Source organism: Macrobrachium nipponense, chromosome 21, assembly GCF_015104395.2.
Source record: "Macrobrachium nipponense isolate FS-2020 chromosome 21, ASM1510439v2, whole genome shotgun sequence".
NCBI classification, from domain to species: domain Eukaryota; kingdom Metazoa; phylum Arthropoda; class Malacostraca; order Decapoda; family Palaemonidae; genus Macrobrachium; species Macrobrachium nipponense.
In genome coordinates, this window is record NC_087212.1 from 64878162 (window position 1) to 64901584 (window position 23423).

Here is a 23423-nt window from a genome sequence, read left to right on the forward strand (position 1 = left end):
AAATCTTTCTTTACTTCGTATGAATATCTGCACTAACTTACAACAATCAAAAACATTCTTTATTTCGTATGAACATCTGATATCTATTCATCAAAAACAGCAGACGATAATAAGCAGCGTTGATACTGTGTCACGGTAAACTGATAATTTTGACGCAATGACGGGATAAAATTCGAAGCAACTGCAACCCTCCAAGCAGCCCACATACAAACAGGGGAGTTCCAAAGCAAAAGGGAAGGATAGCCTAAGCTGTACAGGAATATACATAGGTCCAGCAAAAGCTTATGACAGGTTCAATAGAGAAGCACTCTGGAGTTATGAAGGATGTATGGCACGGAAGGTAAGCTGCTGAAAACGATTAAAATTCTCTCTATGAAGACAGGGAGGCGTGTGCATGAATATGGCGACGGAAATGTCTCTCTTCATGGACAGAAGGTAAATTTAGATGCAAGGTTGCTATATAAGGAAATGAGTCGTATCTGCAATGGTTGATGCTTGCTCATGGGGATAGTGAAGAGAACCTAGAGAAACCGTCAGTTTGGAAATGTCACGTAGAGTGAAATAGATACATACATAGTACATACAGACATTGTGTGAGTGTGTTTGTGTTACATGTTAAACAACTTGCAATGTCTATGGAAGCCAAGGTGGGAATGCATGAGGGGAAATGAAGTGAGAAAAAAAAAAAGTTCAACGTGTTGGAGTTTGCCTACCATACGTAAATGTTAAAAGAACTGAATGGCTAATCAACTTGGAAATCCGTGGAGGTTGAAAAATGGTTAAGGTTAGTGAAAATACGAACCAGTGTGTTGAGATTAAGCACGAGGAAACAGAGAAAGACATGGAAAGTCTTGCATATATGGAATTGATAAAGGTATTGAAATAAGGGCTTGATATCTAGGATGTTTCTCTGGGTAACGATGAGCCCTCTCTCTATGCAGTGTACGGAACAGCTATTCATGTGGAAGTTTCCTGCAAAAACGGGTTCACATAGGCTTCAGCCGTTCAAACATTTATGTTGCAATGCACAATTTGCTGCTTCTCTTATTCCTCTAGTACCATCTCATCACGTTGAAGACAACGCGGATGCATACAAACACACATTACATTATATAAATTAATTTTGGGGGGGAAATGACTACATCATGTTCGTCAATGGCAGCTTGGTTGTAATCTCGGGAAAATGCCACAAAAGTGTCATCTAAAGCTTATGCCATCTTAAATCGCCTTTCACCCACTGATACCCACGACACAAATTAAAAAGACTGTTGATTATATATGACGGTTCCGTACATGCCTATTACTTCGAGAGCTTTTCGAGACCAAAAACCGCCTTTTGCCATTCGTCTCCTCACGGGAATCGCCTCCAATACCAAGAGTGACACTCAAGGGTATATAGGGTGCCTTCAGGCCGATGGCTGGTGGGGGTGTTACGCACCTTTTCCTTGACTGCAACATTCATGATCGTTGCACAATACCCTATCGATCTTAGCTACGTTCAAGGACGTGGCAAAGCTACAATTTGTCAAGTAATTCGTTAAGTTGTTGGTCGTCAATTGGAATTTTCCTTAAAAAAAAGGCGGGTTGAAGATTAAAAGTTGAAAGCAATGTTTCTCAATCACAACGGGAAAAATAAACATGCATTCAAATAATTCACCTCCGACAAATCGTGCCGCTATATGGGAATTCTTAAGTAAAGTCATACCCTTGCATTTGATGTCTAGGCCCCTCCCTTACGACGCTCCTGATTGGCTGTTGATAAGTCAATCAGAGAGCTGGGAACACTCAGTCTCTCGAGAGAGTTCACATAAGGACGTATGTTCCACCTCTCCTGAGGGATACTTTTGAACGACGTATCCCTCAGGAGAGGTGGAACATACATCCTGCCTGAGTGAACTCTCGAAAGAGACTGAGATTTTCCATCCCTGTGACTGGCTTATCAACGGCCAATGAGGAGCGTCGTAAAGGACAGGCCTAGACATCAAATGCAAGGTTGATGTGAATTTCCTATAGTAATTATCTTTACGCCAAGATGTAAGCATAGCGTATCTTCTTAAAATCTGCGAATGTCTGCTCTTGCCGCCTTTAAAATCTCAGAATATACATCTTTCTCCAGAACTTGTCTATTCCTTTATAAAAAAAAAAAGCACATATGTTCTAATGAATGATAATACATATACTAAGTGGGAACGCACCGTGTTTACCCTTTAATGCAAACACATCTCTTTTAAGAGCTTAAAGGCCGCTCGTGAGTGGCAGATGGTCATTATGCTGTTGAAATGTTACCTACACATCGAACATAGATACATACGATCAGACACCAGGCCCCCATCCACCCAAGCTTGGACCTGAGGGAAGCAAACAGTGGCTTCTAGTAAAGTCAAAAGACAGACCGATGAGAACTTCAAAATGTCCATCCTTGGCTCAGATATGGTCAGTCAGGTTGCATATAGACCTCTGCATAAAATATAGGTTTCAGAATACTGATGTGATGCACTGAACCTTATTCTTTTTGGTAAGGTCCTGCATTTTAGACATACGTTTACAGTATTCCCAACTAATATATGTTATAGTAGATGTAGATTCACATTAAACGAGCATTTGATGTCTATGCCCGTCCCTTACGACGCTCCTGATTGGCTGTTGATAAGCCAATCACTGGGCTGGAAACTCTCAGTCTCTCGAGAGAGACAGTTTCCAGTTATGTGACTGGTTTATCAACAGCCAATCAGGAGCGTCGTAAGGGGCGGGTCTAGACATCAAATGCACACTTGATGTGAATCTACTATAGTGTACATAGTGTATATATATATACATATATATATATATATATATATATATATATATATATATATATATATATATATATATATATATATATATATATATGATAACGTGAATGTAAAAATAGAGAACTTTAAAATAAGAATATGGTTTAGTGATCCACATCAGTAATCTGAAGCAATTCCTTTCACCGTGCTCGACCCCATATAAACATGATGACGGCACAGCAAATTATTCCGTTCCTCTCCAAGTTAATGAAACACGGACGCTAAGAAGTCACAACAGAACCTCTCTCTCTCTCTCTCTCTCTCAGAGGAAGAAGAAGAAGACTGTGGCCCCGTTTGAGGATATACTCCCTAGTTGAAATCATCCCGAGTGACGCCCATGCCAAAAATGAGCGAGTTATCTCAACGCATCCTAGCGATCCTCCCCCACCCCCTCCCCTCCCTTCCCGTCTCCACCCCACCTCCAAACTTCCGCTGACCCACACGGTGATTTTTCACCATCCCAGCAGTCTCCTCCTCGATTTCCACACACACCCCCCACCACCTCAGTGAAGTCACGGCGCTAACAAAGCGTACCATGTACTCTCTAAATATAGACTGTGCAGGAGAGGTATGTTTGCATATCTTAGTTGAACCAGACCACTGAGCTGACTAACAGCTCTCCCAGGGTTGGCCCGAAGGATGAAGATTTTTATATACGTGGCTAGGAACCAACTGTTTACTTAGCAACGGGACCTACAGCTTACGGTGGGATCCGAACCACATTACATTGAGAAATTAATTTCTCCCCACCAGAAATACATTCTTCTGATTCCGCGCTGGCGGCAACTGGGAGTGAACTCGGGCTACTTAGTTCGGTAGGCGAGTATGCAACCGACTCGTCCAGCGAGGAACTTGCAGGAGAGGTAAATAGGAATTCAGTTATAGTGCATCTGCATCTGATACGACATACTGTAAACTGTGCTCAAGTTTCTTTACAGTGTCTGTATTTAGTTAGGATCCCACCTGAAAGGCTCTCTGCCCTTTCCCAAGTTGCGTTTGGATTCTTTACTGTCCAACCCCTTCAACTTGGCCTTCATCCGATTTCCACTTACTGAAATAACTCACTATTCCAGTGAAACTATCTTGATATCACTAACAAAGACAACTTCTGCAAAAGAAACTATCTTGATATCACTAACAATTTTGATATGATTAACAACGACAACTCTGTAAAAGAAACTGCCACAGGCGACACTGCAACCATTTTCCACTTTTCCAAAAATTTTGGGAAAAAGCTGGCGGAAGAGGCATTCAGACGACTTTCCAGAAACAAAAGGAACTCCAGCTCAATAATTATGAACATAGGAACGGACGATCGGCGGTGCATTAACCAACAGACACCTCAGAGAAGTCATTGCTGAGACAGCCTGAAACTGTGTTGGCAGAACTGTAAAAATGAACCTAATCAGATGGGCCGGCAAGGGCGATAGAAAAAGGGGGCTCTTTTCACCAAGAATATAATAGAAGATTAAAATCACCGATTTGCCAGCGCAAACATGTGAACAAAACAAGAGTTCATTTCTGCCAATCTCTACGTGAAAACAAGAACATCAATACATAAACCAATCAAATCCACACAACTCGAGCCTAAAAAGGGCAAAATGGACTTCACAAGGAAAATCACTGACCTTCACCGCCAACAAACGACGAATGCAGACTACTACTCGTCTAATAATCGAGCAACTGAAAGCACAAAGCATATACTGTATAATCCCTTTACCCAATATACACACTGCATGCAGTAACAGTCCTTTATATAGTAAGCGAGACAATAAGACCACTCATAAAAGGGGTATATACGTAGGTAAGGAAACTATTAATAAAATGAGAAACGACACACACGATGCAAAGCCCGAAGAAAGAGACAAGCAGTCAAAGAGCAAAGCCTTCCCTTCCTATCTGCCTGTGGCACTACTGGCTGTCCAGTACCGCCAACTGCAACACAGGCACCGACAAACTTCTACACAAGTCAAGCTCGCGGAAAAAAAATAAAATAAACAGCCATTATCGTTAAGCAAGCGACAGGCCTTTCATCTTCCCCCCAGGACGGACAATACAGCAGCAAACAGTTCAAACCGATCACGCAAAAATCAAGTTGAAACAATTGACGAATGCACACGACAACAACAACTGCGTTCCCGATCCAGAACCTGCATGATTCGCACGAGTGACGACAAAGCTAAGGACGACAAAATTATGCTTCAGGATACAAGGCTGATTGAGGAATCTCTCTCTCTCTCTCTCTCTCTCTCTCTCTCTATCTCTCTAACAATCGGAAATGACTTCAACACCTCATTACAGAAACACAATGGGAAACGTTGACGTATTTCAATGAACAGAATGTGCTGCACTAATAAAGGCGACGGACGGAAAAAATGTGTGCATTCATCATGCAAGTGAGCAGCTCTTGCCTATTTACTTAACAACCCATAAGCAATTCTCTCTCTCTCATACACACACACACACGAGGATTCTTTGGGCATGTTTTAATAAGAGTTCGTATAAGAATACTGATAACTATAATATAAATGAGGTTCCAGTATAATTAACATTATGATGCGTACGCGAGCTTTTTTTATATGTATATTACAGAGAAACCTGCTCTTAGGTCATTACCATGACCCCGCCTCCCCCGCCCCATGGAGCAGGAGTAAGCTTAATATATATGAAGCCTACCAGCCCCTCCCTAAAGGGAGAATGAGAGCAAACTGCTTGGCACAGAGGTTAATCGCTAAACACTGTACACTGGACCAAGAGCACAAACAGTCCACTTGTTATGGTGCAAGACAATCGATAAAGGGCGACCAACATGCAAGCTTCATCTTCGTTCAATGAGATGTTTGCATGCTCTGCTGATCCTGCAGCAGCAGCAGGTTCGGTCGACGGTTTCTTGGGTCCAGTTCCCCTTCCCCCTCCCCCTCCCCATTTCTTTCTTCCTTCGCCATGAAGCCGCAAGGCAGCAGCACCAACTCAAATGGCTACACATCCACGAGGATTTTCCATGCATTTAGCAGGATCAGTCGAACAGAAAACGATTTCTAACGACAATTCAACAATCATCATGAAATGCAAATAAGAGACGTCTGCAAATTCTAGTCTGGAATGACCCGCGCCACTGCCACCATTTCCACGAAGAGCTGAAAGTCTTTTCAATACGAAGGCCCAACCTTGAAATGTCAGCCTTATAACTTTATGTATTACACGTCGCGACCAAGGGCAGACATTGTGGGTTACAAAATGTGTTCAGTCAACTAAATACATTTAAAATTCATGCCTGAATTGTGACCTTATTTTACGACTAATTAATTAAAACGGAATACTCCCTACGCTTACATACAACTTTAATATAAAACATTCATTACCGAAGTGGTCTGCGCTCCAGGCGAGCAGCACGTCTGGCAGTAACACCATATCGGTGTCAACAAAGCTAAATCTGTGGCCGAAAGTATACATTCATTCCTAAACAACGCCTCTTGCATTGAACACAAAACAGGAATGTTTATCACTTCGCATTCCAAGCTTCATAAGTTTATACGAGGCCTTTCAAGTAATGTCTGATAACTTGCAATCTAAATTCAGACACGTTCCCGGGTGCATCTTCTGTAGTTTTTCCCAGGATTAATCCTGACTTTTCCATACCAAATACTGAAAACAATACGGGGTGTACCTTGAAGCAGTCTAAACTGCTAAATGATCACTCACCTTAGCCTCCACCATTCGAAATTTCCACACTGGAATTAAAAACTTTTTACATATACGAAGAGAAGGAAATGGGGCACATTCATACAAGGAAAAAAAATACTAAACTTTCTTTGCTGAGTGAGAATATGGATGAGCCTCGGGCTCCTGCACGCACTATTATCGACACAGGTGAAGGCCATTAATGAAATCGCGATAGAAAAGACGTAGTACACACCGAATACAGCCAATAATTCACGCCATTGAAGGTTATAACAACGGCCATTTCAATTCGATACCACATAAACAGGCAAAAAAAAAAAAAGTAATTGTACATTCTTCCACGACGAAATCATTGACTGGCTTTATGGCAAACTGGTGTTACGACAAGATAGGTCACGAACGCAGAAAATTAACATTTAATACAGATGCAGAAAACTGTAAAGAATATGTTCCGAAATACAACCAAATACGACATGAAATATCTACTCAGTTTTACAAGTGAACTAGTATTTCATTTCAATATACGTACAAGTGAATACACTGACAAACTCTTAGCGCACGAACACGCTCACGCTGAGAGAGAGAGAGAGAGAGAGAGAGAGAGAGAGAGAGAGAGAGAGAGAGAGAGAGAGAGAGAGGGCGGCATGCGTGTTATGCTACGAGCCCTACCTTTCCGTGGGCGTTTAGACCTCCCTAGAACTCTTACTTCAAGAAGGCCGAAATAGGCGCTGTAACCTTGAAATACTTGGCCTCGACCGTGTGTGTACTTACAGAGCGACAAGGGAATCTATATCCAGATCAGGCAGGCTATACACAGCGTGGCAAGTGTTACATAAACGGCATCAAGAATTCTCACAAAGCAGGAGTTCTTAACAGGGGGCATTCATACCCCTTGGGGTATAAGAACCACATGCTGGGGGTATGGGACTTGATCTCTGGACATTTGTATGTAGTATCTGATTTTATTGCATCAGTGTATACATTGCTACATTTTGTAGATGAATCACTATATAAAACAATAAATGCTTTTGATTTTCTTGTATGTTCTATTCCTAGCTATTTATACCAAACGTATGCATTAAATTAATATCGTCAACCAATAGGACTTAAGTGGACTTAAACAAAGGGGGCATGGAACCATATTGGGCAATTCATTGGGGATCTGGAGTCATCGAAAGGTTAAGAAACTCTGCGACATAAAGCCACCACTGTGCCCAAACAGCGTGCCCCAAAAAGAAAAGTTTCCGTCTGCGACAAGAATGTAATATCAAGACAAAACTACTCCCACGAAACTAAGACTGTGTTGCTTGCAGGTGACTCAAGAACTGAGGAACGGCATTTGAAAAACATACCAAGACACTCTTTCTTTCTTCTGGGAGGGAAGCGCTGCAATAAATACAATATCACACGTTACAGAATCGTCAATGTTTTTGTGGCTTACAACGATTTAAGGCCAGCTCCATGCGTGTGATATGCTTTTCATATTGACAAATACAAATGTAATTGCCTGATACTACTAAATGTGATTTTCGAAGGTCAAAAGCAAAATAGCATTGATATATATATGTGTATATATGTATATATGTATATATTATTAATATAATATATATATATGTATATATATATATATATATATATATATATGTCTGGGAGAAGATATGCCATTTAACGAGACTTCGGCATTTTTTCAAGAATTAAGTTAACACCTTGGATTTAATGAGAGTACCTAAAGTACTTGGTTCCGAAAATTACACTGACTAACATTAAGAGTGAATCATTTTTCCTCTGGATTATAAATTATACCCACAACCAAGCTCATCATCCACTCTGACAATGCAACGCAATAAACCACACAAATAACTTGACCCTCTAAATCTCACAAATTCTACGGGCCACAATAATTCCACTACAGAATATTTCTTTAATTGAAACCGAACTTTCCTTTCGAATCTGATAGTATGCACAAAGATCTATCCGAGCGTGGATGAGTTTATTTCCCTAAATTTACTCCCCAACCGACCATTTCATAATCTCAATGCTTATCACCTGGCCCCCTAGATCTTAGAAAGATTAAAAAAAAAAAAAAAAAAAAAAACTTTTATGACTACCTTGGCCATACATCCACGATGTACGACGAAATGCCACTCCCCAATAATAACGCATCGTCTAATCGTTGGACCAATCGTAGCAGAGCAGTGGCCTCAAATATTCAGCAGGCAGACATAAACTACCGAAGTTATAGGAGGTTACAGCATTGAGGATTGCACACAAGCGGAAGAGACCACCAACCACTCATTCATTTTATCACAAAATTCATCAATGGAGCTCACCAGCCAAGAATCACTGCTTCAACTACTCAAAAGTATTGCCATAATAAAAACTACCTCATCGGAACAATTCCCCCAAGAACCTAAAACATAGTACCACTGAAAAAACATTACTTACCACAGGCACAGGATTAACTTTAGATTAATGAAGCCAAGATGCAATTAATAAAAACTGGAAAAGGCATTTATCTAAATTTAACACACGGCACTCAGACTATTCAGTAAGTTATAGCGATGTGCGTTGGAAACAAAATACTATAAACATTTGAAGGCATTCAAGAAGGAATTGAAGGCATTACTATTCAAAAAGTATGACTATAATTAATTCAACCATAATTTTTTTTTATAAATGAGGACCCTTCACACAATGAATGAGAAACCCTCTACCAACCAAAAACTAAAAACAAAAGCAAAATGAGGATAACCAAACACCATAGTATTCTCTTTTCATCCCTAAACTTATGATGCCTTATGTGGAGGATGGCATGACTATAATAATCTCCTTATACCTAGTGTGGTAGGAATGATAAATACCTAACAAGAAGGGCAGCAATCAATTCCAAACCAGGGACAACTGGATTTGGAGGCAGTCCACTAAAATCCCTTGTTCTATACAGCATACAAGGGATTTGCATACCTGGTACTTAATCAACTGTGGTGGGTCAATATTGGTGGAGCAGCAAATGGGGGCGAGTTTGCAACTTGTGGGTAATTCTTACTCTCAAGGGGAATTATAACTGATAAGCGCTTCATCACAGTGGGATTTAGAAACAATGATGTACAGTGGATTTCAACCACTGACTCGCAAAAAGAGGTTAAAGTTGAAATAGATTCTGTTGTACATGCGCCTTTCAATTTTTTTTTTTTTTTTTTTTACTTAGAATTGATATCAGTCCACCTCCAACATGATGGTAATTATGAATCTTTGACACACAAAAGGTACAGATTAATACTCTCAATATCCTACACTAATTCTCTCCTACAATCTAGCTTTTTAATGTACCTCCATTCATAGTATTCTCTTTCTTCAAACTGACTTTCTATCTTATCCAACAACTGTTTCATGGTTCAACTGCAAGGTTCTACTCCTGTTACACCTTTCAAACCTCCTTACTGTCAACTTTCTTTTCATCGCTGCATGACCTCATAGGTCCCAGTGCAAGGGCCTTTGTCTAAATCCTATAATCTATTCAATTCTACAATCTAGCTGACAAACATGTTCATTCAGTGTTTTCCACTACTGCTTTTGTCTCCACCCAAACTTATTCCAGAATAAACAGCTTAATACTGTAATAGAGATAATAAAGATAAGCAGAAAATGTACCTTTGACAACAGTAACAATTCATTCCATTCAATCGACAAAACTGCAAAGACCATCTCTTTTCCACAATACACACATCACATCCATGCATTATTACAACCATTTCATTAAGTGTTCAAAAATCTAATTCTCTAAAATATATCCATATTACTAAAAATTTCCCAAGTAGCAAAGCACAAGATACTCAAAACCCCCAAAGCTAGAAATCTTCTCTGTTGTTTTGGCACTGAAATAAAACTACAAAGTGTTAAAACTAAATGGCTGTTGAATGACTATTAATGACTTCAATGAGGCTCTTCCTCCCTATAGAGCCAAAATCATTTCACAGTGCACCGATAATCTGATCAACCATAACTTTGCAAACCAGAAATTTCCTGGAGAAATGAAGTGTGAGATACAGTGTAGTCAGATACCTAACCTAATTTGGGTAATCTGATTTACTTTCTAAAGGCTACATGATAAACCATATGACCTTAGAAAACCTAACAACAGAATATTTTTTGGTGATTTTACTTAAGAGTACTAGTATTCGGAAACAATAATGGGAGGGATAATCATAAAATAGGGGAGGGTGTCCTCAAATATGGCAATTATGAAATAATTGAAAAAAAAATTCTAATATCAAGACTCAACACATTTTTTACAACCACAAATTTTTTTTATAATTATCTTACTTTTCTCTTTCTATCTCGGTACTATGTGTTTACATGACCATGCATCATGCCAGACCACATATAAACTAACAAAACCTCATGAAATTATAATGAGACACTATAAAGTAATAAAAAGTCATCTCATTAATTACATAGGGTATGAACGTCAATTTTTATCATCATCACAGAACTTCAACTCTGTAACAAATCACATTAATTATCAACAACTAACACAATGCAAGAATTGTTTCCCTTTCAAGAACAAAAATGCGATAAAATTCAAAGATTTACTGGTAAATTGTACTCACATATTATCTAGCAAAGCCTTTCCCTCACCTTTTCTCACTGCCAAGCATACATTCACATATTCATCGATGAAATCACATGTTCTGATAACTAAGCCCTATCCCAAAACAATATGCTTTAATATTCAAATCAGTATCACAACCACCTTTCTTTATTTTCCAAACACAACCAAACAAATACCTACACTCTTCCAAAGTCTCTTCCTCTCATACTGTTCGGCTATTCTGACTTAAAACTCTCCTCAAAACCTTTTCCCTTGCTATACTCAATATACCCATTACAACCTTTGGGCTAACACATTTGTACTCTGTTCCAAGTCCCCACAGTCTTCCATAAACTACAAGTCAGCTGAAACTGACAACTACTGCAGTGGCCCAATGTAGTTCGGCCTTTACACTTCATCTCTAGGAGGAACCTCGAACAAGGAATCCTAATGTACCATATATTAATAGTTTTACACCACTGGGATGAAGAATAAGAATGTGCCTCTTATCATGACCAATGGCAGTAGCATACATCTAGTCAGTAAATTTATTAAAGGCCAACGCATTATCATAGCAGTATTACGAGGGAAACAATAAGCAAGGTGCCATAAGAAGCAGCAATGGCTTGGCATATAAAAGCAGTATCACACAGCAAAAGAGTACATAGGCCTATATGGGTGATTCTGGATGCCAGAGAGAGAGGAAATACCTATAAATGGCTTCATAATTGGCTGATTAATCTTTTATCCTGAAGCCAACGGCAACCACATTATACTCTGTAATATAGAGTAGTATACAGTAGTGCCTAAGGATACGAAAATAATCCGTTCCAAAGCGGCCTTCGTAACCTGATTTTTCGTATCTTGAACTACGTTTTACATGTAAATTGCCCAATTCGTTCCAAGCCCTACAAAAACATCAAAGTAAATAGTATTATAAAAAAGCTAAATTGACCAATAAACAATGAAATACAACAATTTGGACCATTTAATACCTATCATAACCTTTATTTTAGTACGTACCTGTAAATAAAGCGTATTAGTGTACATGGTATAAGAAATACTTTACGTACATGTACGTACATATGTAGTAAAATGTGGAACCTTACCTTTCGTGTGCGGCGATCTCTGAAAGTGGCGACAGAAGAGGAGGACAAATGGCAGAAAACATGAACACACAACTTTACGAAACATTAAAAAATGGCAGAAAACATTAACACTAAACTTTACGAAACACAAAAACAAATGGCAGAAAACATTAACACTTCTTGATTATCTCCATCTTCGTTCTCCATCAAAAGCATCCTCTTCTTTCCATGAACTTCAGCAACATTCTTGGGACCCATGGCTAATAACGTAAGTAATTAAGTTCACACACAACACGATTAAGTAACTTACAGTACAACGAAAGCGAATCACTAACACGAATTTACATTAACAAACGAAATATATGTGAACAAACGAATTCCAGTGTTTATGATAACGCTGCTGCAAAAAATGGTCAAGGAATGCCTTTACATAGAGGCTTGATGCTGACCAATAGGAGAGCAGGAGGATGGTGGCGAGTCTACTCAGTAGGCGGCGCGCGGGTTTTAAAATTGCTCTCGGTTGTCCGGGCAAATCTCAGACTTTACCCTTTCACAACCTGAATTATTTTCGTATACAGAAGAAAAAAAATCTTCATCTTTGCTTTCATAACTTGGATTTTTTGTAAGTAGGGCCTTTCGTATGTTGACGTTCCACAGTACTTGTGAAAAATTGGAGGAAAAAATACTTTAACAATGTATTTATCATGAAATGTTAAATCTCTAGACTAAGCAATGTTACCCAAACCTTAGCTTAACTTTACAATTTATCTAGCCCACCTTATGCAAGATCACTGTCAGTAAGATCTTAATAATTCAGAGCTCCATGAACAAAATAGCACTGCATTACAATTAAGTCCAATAAACCCACAGTATGTTTTACTTGAAGTACACATTAATATGTATTACATTTAAGAGGGAAAATGTCTGTCAAAATTGTAATGATACCCATACTAAATAGCCCTATATGATCAAGGATACCAAAAAACTAATCAAAGTTTGTACATAGTACTGTCAAGTATTAGTCAATATCCAATACTATATAAAAAAAAAGGGAAAATACAACGATAAACACTGAACACTTCTAATATGAAAGAATTGATAACATTAGTAAGATTAACATAAAGTATCAAGCACAATGTAAGTAAAGCTTTTACTTAATCAGTGTGACAGGATGGGTTTTGGTTTTTCAATGAATGCTGGTCTCAAAAATTGGCTAGTGGTGCCTCACTAGGACCTGCTTCATGGTGAGACTGGTGTCACAATATTTTTGACAGTTGATGTGGCTAGGACTGTCAAGTTATGATCATAGTGAGTCTTGCAGGGTCTGGTTGTAATAGAACATATTTAAGCATAAAATCAGTCTTTCTTTCTTCGGGTTACGCAGCCAGAACCATTAAGTCAGCCAATATGGCAAATATTGACAACTAAATCTCATTATCCTGGATATGGACCAACCTGATTTGGGACCATTACATTATCACCTAAAATCAGTAGAGATAGATGTTTGATGTATCAGGCCATTACATAGATGTCTTATAATACCTGTCGTGTAATGCCTCACAACACGCAGCAAATGCACTACCCTATGTCAAGTGAGGTTGATATCCTGCAAGGATGAAAATGAAATTCTTAATGAGTCTGCAAAAAAAAAAAAAATAAATAAATAAATGGATCTGATAAATTCCTATAACGTATCTTAGCACTTTTTACACCCTTCGTGGCATGAAAGAAACTCACTGATGAAAAGGTGATGATGTACTCTCCAGTTTGAAAGGAACCGAAATGTCTCATGAGAGATAAATTATCATCACTATAGAGTCACCAAGTTGTTTAGGATGGCTTGTGCAACAAATGTATAACGCAGAACCAGTAAGTACAGTAGTAGACATATTGTGCCCCATGTAGTTCTTTTGATCATCCTGTGTAAGGATGTATACTTCAAAATTGAAAATATTCTTTACAACTTTTGGGGTCCTGAAAAGTTGAGTACTACAGTAATTTCTTCAGCAGTTACTATCTCTAAATACTAAACATGATTATGCATTAATTCCCAGCAGCAAAATGAACCAACCTATGTCATGTGTCATGAAATTATACACAATAACTAAAATGTATATATGTATGTACTACTATATTAAATTCAACTGCTAAAGCAAATATATACATAATAATATATACAAGCAGACTAGTACTAATACTTTGTAGCAAAGAATACCTGTAATTCACTGACGAGTCAGATAGTGTCAAAAAGGCACAATTGCCCAAATATAGCTTTTCTGTAATAAAATAAACACACGCATGTATCCAAAGACAGCTACAGGGAACCTCTCCATGTGTTGCCTATTGAAACCAAAATAAGGAACCAAGGATGGTGCTGCACCAGAAAAATGTAACAATGAATTTATCAAATCAGTTACCAAAGCTGATGTTTCAGAAATGTACAGTATATGATGATGATCCAAACTCTGATGTATATCTTTAAGCAGCCTAGCCAACAGCAGTATTATAAGATATAAGGGATTGTTCCTTTTATTTCCAAAGTCACCAAGCACTTTATGGTACCCTATACTGTACCCCTAAAATACATGTACTACTTGGAGGTCCATGTATTCTGAAACACTGCGGACAATGAATGTGGTCATGCACTAATTTAAGAAAATAAGTACCTATTGTCATCAAATTAATGATGACAATAAAACTCTAAAAGAAACTATCAAAAATATTTGCAACAAAATAGAATATGAGCTTTCCTAACTATTATTCAAAAAATTATTTTACAGTACTAAATGTATGGTAACATGAAAGTAACTAACAGAATGCATAACACATTTATGGAAGTTTGCATGAAAACTACGTATACTATCAAAAGAAAATAGCCAACAGCGGGCAAAATGCATCCACAACATATTTTCCACTAATTATGCTGCATTATTACATTTTGTTATGTCCAAAGTTCTATTTCCAAGATGCTAAAAGAGGTGAATTTTATCACAATTTGTGCAATTGTAATTGTCTCCCACAAAAATTTTTTCATTACAATTACTGTGTATCATCTTGAAACTACCGTACGTACTTTTTATACCATTGCTTATAGCTCTACAGTACCGAGCATGATACATCATCTGACTGGTGTTACAGTATATTCTATCTTTGAGGTAGTTTACGGCTGCCATTGGCAAATTACATTCACATATCTAAGGAGAAGACCAACACAACAGAGCAAAATACAGAATTTGGAATTAAAAAAAAAAAAAAAAAAAAAAAAAAAAAAAAAAAAAAACATATAAGGACAATACTATTCCAGCTTGTGTGTAAAAAACTGTAGGCGGCACATTAAAAAAATGAAGTCTTGTCAAACTTCAACAGAATAGGGTTAGATAACCAATCTGTACACATTAGTCCAATTAGTACTCAAGTCACAGCAAAATAAACCTGACTCTTCCAGAAATGTGATCTAAAGATGAAAATAAAATTAACAAAATATACCTCAATGACCATGTCAATATCCCATAAACTTACAAGCATTTATCTTAAATAGAAATGATATAAAAAAAAAAAAAACTGATTTCTTGCACAAACTGTAAAGGTAGTGACATTGCGGAAGGTGGGTTTTAGCCTGATGCTGATATACTATACAGTAATTACTTTCTCAGGTTTTGCGGTACATAGCCAAACAGTTGAACTACATTTTACAGCAGAAACTGCAGAAATTACTTGAAAATGAGAAGGGGAAGTTTGCTACATACAAACTGGAAGAGATTGAAAGAATACTAATTAGTACACAATATTTCAAGTTTACTTTAGAAGGCCATAACTAGCATTAAGAAAGGAAACCTTGTCCTCACCCTAAATACCTTCATCAAAAGTGGCTTTCCCTTGACAATTTTATGAGTGACCCTCCACTGAACCTGGGGTACCTCACAGCCATTTGGTACTCATTTTAACATACCTTTTGTACACATGTATAAACAAAATGTACACAAGCATAAAATAACTGTATTAACGTACTGTATTAACAAAGTTTATTTTTCATATTCTCGCCTTAAGCAATTCTAATGTTCTGATTTCATGTATGCAGGCTAGCCTAAGTACCTTTTTTTCAGATATATTATTAGGTAAGCTAACAAGATGTCACCCCCAAAACTAACCATGAATAATAATAAATCTATTAGGATGATGATGCCCTTCAAGCTGCATGAAACATGTAACAATTATAATTTTGCCAAGATTCTAAATGAGTTTAATATAATACTTTATGTATTACCTCCAAATACGACCCACCTTATGCAGCCAGTAAACGTGGCAGTGTTTGGACCATGGAAGAAAGAATGGGCAAAAGGTGCAAAACACTGGGAAAAGGAGCACCCAGAAGAGCTATTGACACAAATTAACTTTGCAGAAATGTGCCTGCCAATTCAATATAAGTATGTGAAACCAGAAAATATCAAAGCTGGTTTTGCAAAGTGTGGGTTACTGCCCTTTAATCAAGATGCTCCTGATTACAGCAAACTAGAATCTTCTGCTACAAAAAAGAAGCATACCTTGACCATATTTCACGGTATCAATCAGGGTGGATGCAAGGAAATTTCTGTACAAATTGCATTCCCTCTTGTTATTTCTCAATCATCATAGACAGAACCCCACATGAATGTCATTACAGAAAGCCAAACACTGAGAGTGTTTAAATATGTAAGGGGTCACTTTATGATAAGGTTTTAGTTTATGATAGCTACACTCCACTACTTGAAATGTACTTAAAGGTACCTCTTGAACAAGCATCAAGAAAGACCTTGTTTGTACACCTAGTAATGACTCTCCTATGCATGGAATGTCTCAATGTGATCTTACAAGTAGGCTTAATAGTTAAAGTTCCTCTTTTACAGCTCCAAGTACACCCAAAACAAGTAGAATAAGCCTGTGTAATACTCTACAAGACAAATTCTATCCTGAGGAGGCCTGGACGTGGCCCTAAGATACTGAGGACTGTACTAAACAGAACTTTCTCCCTGTCTAGTAAAAAAAGTTACACAGGAACTTCAGAAACAAAAGAATGTCTAAGTCCAAGAAAACAGGAAATTATAAAAATAGTGAAACTTCTATGGGTCATACTTTGATATCACCAATCTACAGTTAGCTGCATGTTCTTCTCTACACAGAGGTTAAGGACATTGATGAAGGAGGAGGTTTTCTGTGACCTTCCTGGGGGAGAAATCAGAGGAATTCTACATTATCCCTGATGTAAAGGAAGTACCATACACAGTGCACCTGCAAGAAATGGTGGTTTTGGAGGTACCAGAGCATCTCAAGAAGGCCAGAGCATTTGTTTTCAGTTTCCTTTGTCACTTTTAAATATCTTGAGTCCCTTACTTTGCAAAACAGTAAGTAACAACTTTTTATTTCCACTTTTCTTTAATCACCACTTTTCCGTAGTTCTCTGAAAAATGCTTCTTTGATAAAGTTCTGTGCATTAAGTTCTTTCAAGAGATATTTCATTTAATTATACTTACGCAATGTTAGGAGTTTCTTTCTTTAAAATCTATAAATATGTACGTATGTGATGGAAATATTAATTAAATCCCCAGAGACCTTTAACTTGTGTGTATTTATCCTTTAAGGCTTAAAATCTATGGTAAAAGTAGATTTCTTAGCTTAAAATGTTCATAAATTGGCAATTATTGCAAACTGATTGGCCAAGTGACCCTAATTATTCTTACTTTTACGAAGCTAGTCCTTCAAATAAATCCTTAAGCTATCAAATTCCACCATTATTGTCTTCAAAGCAGCTTTTGGCTTTGCATCCCTTCATGATGAGGTCGCTTGTGGGCTACGATAGCAATACAATGGACTGGCCTACTAGCCAAATTAACCGAGATGAGCTAACATTTTCTTGTCCTCTGTTGAACACAAACAGTTCAAGGTGTCATCGAGTGCGCTCGATCCAAGGTCCCATAGACTTATAGATGCCAACATGGGCAAATGCTAAATATCCTGGATGTAGCATTTCCATCAGCTGATGGCGAGGACACTTCAAGGGAGCATTGTCTTGTAGTGAGTATCAAGTCGAGAGATCTGGTAAATGTTCAACTGTAATTCATGAGGGAAAGACTACATTCACACTTATGGTTAACTGACTGTTTCCCTGAAGAAGCAGAATTAGGGGAGGTCAACTATGAGGGCTTCACATTAGGGCTGTTGTACATGGGGAGGATTGATTGATTGATTGTGAGTTATCTGGCGTCACAACTACCAGGGTCACCGACGCCGATCATGGGGAGGAAAATGTTCTAGGTGAGAACATAAGCAACTGGCTAAAGGCCATTACTGGAGACCAGATACTAACTCTCTGTCACCAGATGCAAACTGCCAACACACCAGAGCCAAATGACAAGAAGACACTTGCATCCACAATAATGTAATGCAAAGTCTTGTGAAACCAACTCCAAACTCACAGTTTCAAGGATCCAGCAGAGAGTCACTGCACACACACATACAAACATTTATGCCTCTGGCATTTTTGCCCTTTATCATCCTCTAGCATCCTATCCAAATTATCATCCCCAGCTATCCTAGATTTCCCAAATATCCATGTTATATGGAAAATTTACAGACATTTAATTACCAGACACCAATGATGTAGATTAAGTGCTACAACCATGATTCAAGAAATTACAGGGGAAAATTAAGGAAAATTAATTTCAAATTTGAAGATTAAAATACACCAACATCAAACAGATAGTATTCAGTGGCAAGTGGTAACACTTCATCCTTAAACATACCGACAAATGGGTACTTCAGAACCAAGATAAGATAACAAGGAAATTAAATCTAGTTTATATCAGTATGTATAGAAATAAGGTACTGCATTAAAAACCCCTGATGGTCATAGGCCCAATAAATGCAAAATTTACTAGTACTATCACGAGTTTCCTTTAAATGATAACTTACATACTATATCTCTTCTAATCAATCAATGAATTATTTTGAACCTACTGACTGGACAACATGAAAATGTTTAAAGTATTATAAAAGTTCAAGGGATGAGCCTCAATTTTTGGTGTCTGTCATTGGGATGAGCCTCAATTTTTGGTGTCTGTCATTGTGTAAATTCTATTCAGTCACATAAAATATTTTTGGGAGACCAATGGAAAATGTCAAATTATATCAAGTAAAAGTCATGGTGGAAATAATGGACTAGGTAGCCTAATTAATATAAAATGCTAGGAGCAATAGGTTTTCATAGAGAGAAAAAATCCTTGTGGATTGGTGCCAATTTCCCCAAAAATTGATTGATTAAACCTTGATGAGGAATTGCCATGTCTAGAAATTCATGAAAAACAATATGAGATCTGACTTGAGATCTGGAAACCAGATGTCAGATGAAGTTAAATGTGATATCTGTGTACAGACTGATGAAATTATTTGTGATACAGCAACTTGGTTCATCTGGCGGGCAATAAATGAGCTCGTCTAACTTTTAAATAGGTTCAAGGTGTTGACTGCTAACAAAGTACCTACAAGCAATCTTGGCTCAACTATGGTATACTAGTACTGAGGTAGAATAGAAAAAAAATCTAAAACCATCTATTAATATTGTATATGAGAAGACAAAATTTCTGGCTTTCTTTGATCATTGTACTGTTAAACCTGGAACCAACCTCTCCTTGACTTTATAAATCAAATTTTATTATCATGTTAAGATTAGCGAACCCACTATTTTTCAAGATAATATTATACCATTTTGATATATATATATATATATATATATATATATATATATATATATATATATATATATATATATATAAATCAAAGTGGTATAATATTGTCTTGAAAAATAGTGGGTTTGCCAATCTTGACATGAGCTAAATTTCATAGCAGTTATGTCTACACTGGAAGCTAATTGGTTCACTACTTGCAGCATAGTATGACAAAGAAGATCATGCATGTGTTTTCTGTTTTGTGAAATTAGGCAACACTCATTCAAGACATTATGGTTGACAGTGGTTAGTTAGATGGGGAGAGACCATCCTGATCAGCACAGACATCTCTTTGAGTCTGTGAATATGCAAAGTTCATGACAGTTCACTGAGCTTCAATCAATGTTATACTCTATTGGCTCCTTCTTGGTGAAAGGGTAGGGCATGGACGGTGACCAGCGCTGCCACATCAAATATTCCAGCTTATGTTTTATGGTATATGAAGGCAGCAAAAGTTATACAACACAAGTATAATTGGTTGCTGATCAATTTTGGCCAATTATTAAAAGTTCTCGTAATTCTCTAGCATTTAACAACAACAACAACAAAAACAAGTTTATTCTTAAACATGGCAAAATAATTTCCACTGCTACCAGTTCCTCTCTCAGGTGTTAAGCTGATCTCAGGGCATAAAGATGTCAAACAGCCCATGCCTCCACAAAGTAAGTTCAGTCAAAACACTCACTGACTCATTAAGGTGTCTGTCGCCTTACAAACAACATGGAAGGAAGTCCTCGTTCTCGCATTAATCTTCATCCACAGGCTTGAGAAATCGTTCATACAGTTGTTAAGTATTTTTCTAAAGAAAAGACAAACCATGCAAAGGTATCTTGTACGTTCACGATAAAAACCGATACAAAAACAAAACAAAAACAAAGCAAAAAACCATTAAAAATTCTGAGTAAATGGCAAAGCTGGAATTAAGTCTCTAAAGAAAAGAAGATATAAGAACAGAAAAATTTTATGAATACTCTTACTGGAATGAAACGGAGGACCATATTATGAAAAGATGATAAATTGAATAGTTGCCGATAAACTCTTTGTAATAACCTATGTACATTTATGCTGCGCTCTCTTATCTGTCTACTACATACACAATCCTTTTCAAATGTCAATAGCTCTCTCTCTCTCTCTCTCTCTCTCTCTCTCTCTCTCTTAGTTGAGGTAGCTGCCATTTTGTTTGGAAAAATGAAAAAGAAAAAGAAAAAAAAAATATATATATATATATCTATATATATATATATATATATATAATCATATCATACATCCTTATATACATATATATAAAGTAAAGTAAAAGTGTGGAAGTCCAGTAGTTTGTGATAATCACAAGAAAGGTTCAAAATAAGATTTAATTAGGCCTATAATGAAAACAGAGACCTGGAAGAATGGAAATATTTTCGAAGGAGTGTCGAGGCAATAGGGAACACCCAGAAGTACTGCTCCCAGGAGACATTAACAAATGCCAAGGATGTTAAACCTCCTTGATAGACGCACTGATTAAAAGGGGGTAAATGGGAAGGGTAGGCCTATAAAAACTCGCGAGAAGTACATTTGGCAGTGTAGGGAACAACGCCTAAATTGCCATGAAAGAGCCGATAGGGTATAGCTCATACAAGAAAATAAATCCATGTTTTACTGTTTTCACCCAGACAAGCTAATGGTGGAATAGTTGATATTAAGAGATACCTACACAAATTCTCTTATTATTGCACTCCTGTCAAATAATTGAGTGATGTATTAGTTGTAGTTTTAATTGATAACTAACTTACGAGTAATCTATAACAGTTACTTAATTTCTAAAAATGGTCATCGCCTGGATTTTGAAATTTAAATATGTAAAACCACAAACCCTAGTTACCAGCACTCAAAATGAAATTCACACTGAACGAGAAAAGAAAATAAAGAAATACAGTACATATATCTGTGTATAACATGTATAAACCGGTGTAAACAATGCATACATCTATGATGGGTACAATACCCAGTATAGCCTGGTAGCTAGGACATTAAACACTCAGGCAAAATGTCCTGGGTTCAATTCCCAAATGAGCCGAAACTCTTCAGGCCAACTCTATTAAGTACCACAGTTCACCTGCTAACTTAAACCATGAATTCCTAACAAAAATAGCAGGATAAATGTGGTGAACTATAAACAAGTGTAGTGAACTACTGACTGGATTGAATATGGGAAATACAAAAAGTGGAGCTGCCAAAGTAACAATTCACAGGAAGTGCACTTTCCCTTGCTATAGTATTGAAAAGGATCTACCACTGTGTTGAAAGATATAACTAGACAGATCAATAATGCCAGGAAACTTTAAATACCTAATGGAACAAAAACAATCACACACTCCAAAGTAAAGCATGTTCTCCCATTGTGAGACCCCCACCTAACCCCTTGCCCATAACCCTAGATGAAGACTATTGATGAACCATTGTCATGTACAAGTGCACCTAAGGAATCAAGTTCTGATAATGAAATATTTGAGTAAATGTCTGAATTTTTGTTCTTTGTAATTTTATTTACTTTTATTTCATTGTAAGCAATGTATTTTTTTAATTGAGCTTAAAACAAATGCAGTGCCACTTTCATACCTTTATATTTCCACAAAACACCAAATAAGAACATCAAGTATTTTAAAAATAGAGAAACTAGAAAATGGTAAAGCACTACTGTGCAAGGATTGTTAAAAACATTGAAGAGTAACGAGTACAGTAAAAGATAAAGACCTGAAAGAATCATTTCTACTCAAGTCAGTGACAGCAATTGACTTGAAATGTCATTAATGAAGCTGGTTAAACAGAAATGAGGATAGGACTACATACATACTGTAAAAATATATACATAAAATATAATTTAACAATCCTGGTTAATAAAAAATTCAATTATGTAATAAAAATAATTAATAAATGATACTGATGATAGAAATCTTTGGCTGTACTGCATGACTTACATTAAATATTAACAAGTTTTACTGCACGTGTATCACACGTATCGACAACGAAATCGACAACGAAATTGACAACTTCATTGTAGCTGGAACTATGCAATTTTAACAAAATTTGAAAATTGTCATCGACTTAGCTATGTAGCAATAGGAAAATCAAATCAAGAGCAGGACAAAATACCTTGGCCTGGTCAACGGTAATTAACGTAAACATGAAAGCAGCCTTCGCTGAAAATGTCTGGACCTACCTAAATGAAATAAATAACGATGTCGCAATACAGCAGTTCAGTTTTACACTTTATTTGAACTGTCTTTCATGTAAAAGTGCGGGCCACACCTAGAGCCTAGCTCCAACCCTCTCTCAAACCTTCCTGTTTCCCCCTTCCACCACACCACCCACCCCCACCCCCTATTTCCACTAGAACCCGTCAACAAACCCAAGTCAATGAGATTTAGCGATCATTTTCGCTTAAAATCCAAACTTGTAAGGTTTCTTCAACACGGATCACACACACAAGTACATA

At 37.2% G+C, this 23423-nt stretch overlaps 1 protein-coding gene across 2 annotated transcripts in view; it reads right to left on the reverse strand.

Moving 5' to 3' along the window:
- Positions 1-23423, reverse strand: part of LOC135198091 (beta-1,4-mannosyltransferase egh-like) — a 127726-nt gene that overhangs the window by 103938 nt on the left and 365 nt on the right. The gene's annotated exons all lie outside the window — the stretch shown is intronic.